Below are 6,527 nucleotides of genomic sequence, written 5' to 3'. Positions count from 1 at the left end.
TCATACCCAGCTTTGGGGAGGTTCTGGGAATCAAACTCAGGACCTTGTACTTGCCAGACAGGCGCTGCACCACTGATCTACATCCTCAGACAACCAGCTTCTTTTTTTTCTTTCAGTGCCAAAAATCAAAGCAGGATTTTGTGCATGCTAGGCAAGTATTCTACCACTGAGTTACACCACCAGTCCAGTTTTTTTCTCCTCTTGCAGAGCTATGAATGAAATCCAGGGCTTCACACATGTCAGGCAAGTGCTCTGACAATGAGCCACATCCCAGCCCCACTGTAGCATGCTGTCGTGGAAACAACCTAAAAGCTCATCACAAAGAGCAGATAAACATGTTTTACGGTATTCATGTGATGGAATGCTACATAATAGTGAAAATGAATTAATGGTGCATGTATCAACATGGTTAAAGCTCAAACACATTATGTAAAAATGCAAGGTACAATATAGAATAAGCTAACATACCAAGCTATTTAACCCTTAAAGCAACCTTATAAGTTGTAGTATGAATTCTTATTTTATAAATGAAAAAATAAAACATTGACAGATTGATTACCTAGAAGTTTCATAGCTAGTAACATGTACAGCATATATTCCAGGTCTATATAGAGATATAGATATAGATATATATATATATATATATATATATATATATATATATATATAGTACAATAACATTTATATAAACTTTAGGAGGTAAAAAATCTCATATGCATATTTTAGATGCATATAAGCTAAAAGTTCAAAAACATGCATGGAAATTAAGGCATCGAATCTATTATTGTGACTACTGAGACAGGAAAGCAGGAAGTGAATGGGGACAGAATGCTTCTTTTGTTTGTGAAGTCTTATTTGCTTTTTAAAAAAGACCTGTATATATGGGAAACTTAAAGTTTGACAAGGCTGATGGTTCATTATATTATTCTGTATGTCTTCCATATATGTAAGATATTTAATGATTTTAAAAATCAGAAATAATTGTAAAAAGGAGAAATGGAAAGGTATGGTATAAAGTCAGCATATTTGTCTTGGATTTCAGATATAATGAACAACTCAGATTGTAATTTTAAATATTTATTCAAATAATGAAAAATAAAGATTCTAAGGTGTTCAGAAACCCTTTTTCATTTCAGTGGAAATGCACTAGCATATTTAATAAAAGCTCAGTGATAGTCTGCAAAAAATTAGATTCTGTATAGGATAAATATAATGAAAATCTTATAATACAATATTATTAGCATACTTTCATATAAGCATCACATATAAAGCCTCTTCAGAGACTGTCCAAATTCCAACTCTAAATCCACAAAACCATTTTAGAATTACTTAAATTCAATATTGTTCTTTTATACATGTATATTACATGTTTAAAGAAAGTCATAATCAGGAAAAAGGATTATGCCAACAGCTTTCAGATGTATCCCAATAAACTACCAAATTTGAGAAGGTACATAATTATATTGAATAATGTTTGGTGGCACAACTAATATGACATTTAATTTAAAGGTCAAACAATTGGCGTAATGGAGAAGACAGACTAGTCAATCTTCCTGCTTACAGATATTCACATAGTTACATAAGACCTCCTAAGATCTCAGATACAGTCACTTTTGCTTAATTTAAAAATACAGGGAGCCGGGGAAATGGCTCAGTGGAATAAGCGCTTCCCTGGAAAGCGCAAGGGCCTGAGTTCAATCCCTGGTTCCACCAAAAAAAAGAAAATACTGTGAGAGGACTGAGTGTAGCTCAGTGGTAGAGCACTTGCCTAGCATGAGTGAGCTCCTAACTTTCATCCCATGCATGATTAATCAACAAATAAAACATGTAATCCAAAAGCCCCCAGTTGATAGCAGGAAGAAACACTTTCATTCTTTTTTCCTCCCTGGTTAGTAAAACAGAAAATCATCCAAATAGATTTCATGTCAATATATCTTTCCTCAGAAATACATTGAAGAGAACTTGCATTTCATAAATATCCATGTTAAAGTTTACCCCATTTTATTCTGTTCCTCTTACATATTTCAGGGTACATTTTTCTTGTCCAGAATAAATATGGCCATCCTTTCACCTGGGAGTTAGAGGAATTTTCCACTACAAACAATGCTATCTAGCTACAGAGCGAATAAATTAGGTTTCTAAAGCATTGATTCTTTTCGGGGGTGGGGTACAGGGCATCAAATTCAGGACCTTGTGCTTGCCAGGCAGGCACTGCAGCTGCTGAGCTAGGCCCACAGCTCCAAAATCATTGCTTCTTAATGGTTTCCTAAGCACCATTTAGTCCACACTCTGGGGGTCACACAACTTTTGGCACATCCTCAAATCTTGAAAGTAGCATGGAGTTAATTACCACGTCTAGAAGCCATTTGGTGCCTCTTGTACTCCTCAACGTGTAGGACCTCACTCCTTTGGTGTGGATGACTTGAGAAAAGGTGAGAAGGAAAAACTCAAGCGCTATAATAATACCTTTAATTTCTGTGTCATAACGGAGCTCTGAACACTGTTATGGTATGATGCTGCATTTATCTTTACAACTTCCCTGCAAATTGAGTATGTGGAAGCGAAAGAAAAGGACCACTGCAATCTTTGAGTTTCATTATATATTAATTGGAAATAAATACAGGGTTGACATGCTTTTGTTCTTTAGAGTTAATGATAAATATAATACATGAATTCATTATCCTTAAAAAACAACACTGTGGTTTTGTTATGTTTCCTGAGACAGGGTCATACCATGTAGCCCAGGCTGGCCTCGAACTCACAGCAGTCCTCTTGCCTCAGCCTGCCGAGTGCTGGGATTTAGGCGTGTGTCACGACATCCACCTAAAACTAAATTGCTTGTATTACACTGAGAAAAAAAAATGAGTGCGGGCCGCGGAGATGGCTCAGCAGAATAAGCGCTTCCTGGCAAGCGCAAGGGTCTGAGTTCAATCCCTGGTTCCGCCAAAAAAAAAAAAAAAAAAAGTGTGATTTGTGTGTGTGCGCGCGCGTGGACGCACATTTGTCCGTTTATTAGAAGGAATTAGATGAAGGATTATGGTGGCTAAGTCCCAAGGGGAGCCCCAGGAAAAGCCAGTGGTTTCATTCCAATCTGAGAGTCAACCGGGCAGTGTTTCCCATTTGTGTTCAAAGGCAGGAAAAGGCCAAAGTCTCAGCAATCACGTAGGAGGAGCTAAGACACTGCTCTTAAGGGTCAGCCTTTTTGCTTTTCATCCCTTTAAACTAATTAACATGGCTCCCTACAAGAGGTATGGAAATCCAGTTTACTCATTTTAGCAATTCAAACGTTAGTGTCGGTGCGGATGCGAAGAGGGCCGTCTTTTCCGAAGACCTGGCAACATGGCGGAAGTGGAGCAAAAGAAGACGTGAACCTTCCGCAAGGTTACCTACCACGGCGTGGACCTCGACCAGCTGCTGGACATGTCCTATGAACAGCAGACGCAGCTCTATAGCGCTCCCCAACGGAGGCGGCTGAACCTTGGACTTCGGTGGAAGCAACATTCGCTACTGAAGCTTCTTGGCAAGGCCAAAAACAAGGCACCACCCATGGAGAAGCCCGAGGTGGTGAAGACGCACCTTTCTCGGCAGGATCATCCTGCCCGAGATGGTGGGCAGCACGGTGGCTGTCTACAATGGCAAGACTTTCAAGCAGGTGGAGATCAAGCCTGAGATGGCTGGCCACTGCCTGGGCGAGTTCTCCACCACCTGCAAGCCCGTGAAGCACGGCCGGCCTGGCATTGGCAACACTCACTCCTCGTGCTTCATCCTCCTCAAGTAGCCGCCTGGCCAGTAAAGGCACCTCTGCCCCCCCCCCCAAAGCAAATGTTTGTTTCATCCAGAAACATCCTCAAAGACACTAAGAATAATGTTTACAAAATATCTGGGTACCCTTTGGCACCATGAAGTTGACACCTACAGTTAGTAACAGTCCCCTTGGCCACCAGCCCAAAGTGATCCCCTCCCTTCTTGCCATAGACACTGATGTTAAAATTTTCTTCTGGAAAAATATTTTAAATACTTTTACTCAAGTAAAAATGCATAGTATTGTATTACAGTATTTGAAATACATATAAGAGCATATATTCTTCTCATTTTATATTTACCCAAGTACTTCATATGTTTTTTGCAAAGTTTCCGTGAGGTTACCAGGATGACACAAGATCATTTGAGCCTTCTGGTGCCTGTGACTCGTAAACTTGATTGTTATTTATTAGCACCAGCTTTTTTCTCTGCTTTTTTTCAGACACGTTCTCGTTCTGCACTTTAGTTTGGCCGTGAGCTCACTTTGCAGCCCAGGGTGATTTCAAACTTGGAAGAACCCTCCTGCCTTAGCCTTGCAAGTGCTGGGATTACAGGCATGCACAACCATGCCTGGTTTAAGCTTTCAGTTTTTCAGGGTTCACTAACTGAAATATTGATGTATAAGTGAACAAAATCCTCATGCAGTGACTAGGAAATATTTTTCCTATTTTGTAGCTGTGAAAACTGAGTCTCAGAAAGTTTAAGGGAATTTGCTCTTGATCACTCAGCTTGGAAACGATTGAGCCGGGATTCAATCTTAGGTCTTTGGTTTCAAGCCCACTACTTTGTCCACAGTTTATCACAGCGCAGCGTTGCATGCCATATTTCCATTCTCTTTCCTTATCTGACTCGGTGACTATATATGTATGAAGATGGTTTAAAAGACATGTAAAGGGACAAGTAAACGCTAAATAAGTAAAGCTACCATTTATTGAATAGTTACTCTATGTCAAGTACTGAGCTAGGCACAGTGTCTCATTTTTAAATTTCATGCCAAGATAGGTATTATCCCTGTAATATACATGGGAAAACTGAGATTTAGAGAATTAAATGACTTGGAGAAGGATATCAAAGCTCAATTCAAACTTGGACTATTAGTACAGAATATCTGTGATTTCTGCTACAACTAAGCTACATTTTAGTATGCTATCTCATTGTGTCTCTCTGCGTTATTAGTATTTTTGTGGCACTGGTGAGTAAACCTAGGAATATATATGTTATTTTGAGACACTCTTACTCTGTAGTTCAGGTTGACCTTGAACTCCCTGTGTAGCCTAGGCTGGGCTCAAATTCAAGGCAATCCTCTTGCCTCAACCTCCCAAGTGCTCAAATTACAGGTGTGTGTCACCATGTCTGGCCCAAGCTTATGTTTTTATGGCATCTGTAAAGATCTACCTCATTCAATTGGTCCCTGTCTAGTTTCTCTATCTTAGTTACTTTCTTTTTTGTTGCTGAAACAAAATACTCAGCATCCAAAGTTAAAGGAGGAAAGGTTTATTTAGCTCACAGTTTGTAGAAATTTCAGATCATATTCAGGTGGCTCTAAGCACGGTGGCATGGCAGAGGGGTATTGCGGAGTAGAAACAGTTCATAGTGGACAGAAGGTAGCAAAGCAAGCAAACAAGGAAGCAAGACTAGCCTTTTTCTGTCCCACATATTGTGTGCAGGCTACTGGGATTAGGGTAGTGCCAAACCAATCAGTGGACTGATTTAGTAATCACGCAGCCTTAATCCTCACACCCTTAATCCAAGCATCGCACTCTAGATTCTGCCCCCTCTTAAAGCCCCACCTATGACTGCATGAGGCTTTGGAGGGACATCTAGACACAAGCCATAATGTTCTCTTAATAGATTTCTTTTCATCTCTGACCTTAACAAGTAGTTGAAGGAAATCTTGCTATTATGTAGAGTCTTTTTTACTTCACTATCATATATATTCTTTTGAAAAATAAAATGATTTTGCTTGCTTTATTTTTCATTTATTGACAGACATCAGTAAACAGAATATTTATCACCCATTAGCAGTTCTCTGCTCTTTTCCTTAATATATTTTTTTCACAAGTGTTTATTTTTTTTACATTTTATTTATTTTTTATTTTTTAAAGAGAGTCCAAATTAGAATTAAAACAAAAAATTACAAGTGATACAGAATTTCACTTAACAAAGTAATATTAATTTCACAGTATTTGTTGCAATATATAGTATTGTCTTCCAACTAGTTTTCATATTAGCAGATATATGTATGTAAAATTGGAAAAAGAAAGAAATGTATAAAAAATTAAGAACAGAAAAAGTACAAAAATTGAAAAAAGAAGACAAAACAAATTAAGTATTATCTGCTCCTTTTCATAGACCAGCAGAAATGCACAGTACAGTTGTCCAAAGAAAACTATCCTGCTAACATACATAGATGCAGAGAGAACTGAAAACACACTTAGCCACCTAGTCTTTGGTAAAGGGGTCGAACACTGGAAAAAAGATAGCCTCTTTAATAAATGGTGCTGGAAAAACTGGCTTTCCACATGCCCCAAGGCTAAAATTAGACCTATACATATCACCATCCATAATGCTACAGTCAAAATGGATCAAATATTTATTTTTTTTAACTGTGGAAATAAATTTTATTTTATTTTTTTTTCTTTCTTCAAAGTTTTATTGATAAACAGATAGCAATGAGACAGTTTCAAATCAAATCGGAAGTACAGTTTCAACAAATAATACACTGC

General features: G+C 38.2%; 1 pseudogene; it reads left to right on the top strand.

Moving 5' to 3' along the window:
- The first annotated feature begins 3,410 nt into the window (after positions 1-3,410).
- On the top strand, positions 3,411-4,261 carry LOC101577552 (annotated as a pseudogene).
- Positions 4,262-6,527: the final 2,266 nt, after the last annotated feature.

The sequence above is a fragment of the Octodon degus genome, unplaced genomic scaffold, assembly GCF_000260255.1.
Source record: "Octodon degus isolate 3935 unplaced genomic scaffold, OctDeg1.0 scaffold00251, whole genome shotgun sequence".
Lineage (NCBI taxonomy): Eukaryota > Metazoa > Chordata > Mammalia > Rodentia > Octodontidae > Octodon > Octodon degus.
The sequence above is the reverse complement of the archived record's forward strand: the minus strand, read 5'-3'. Positions and strand labels throughout refer to the sequence as shown.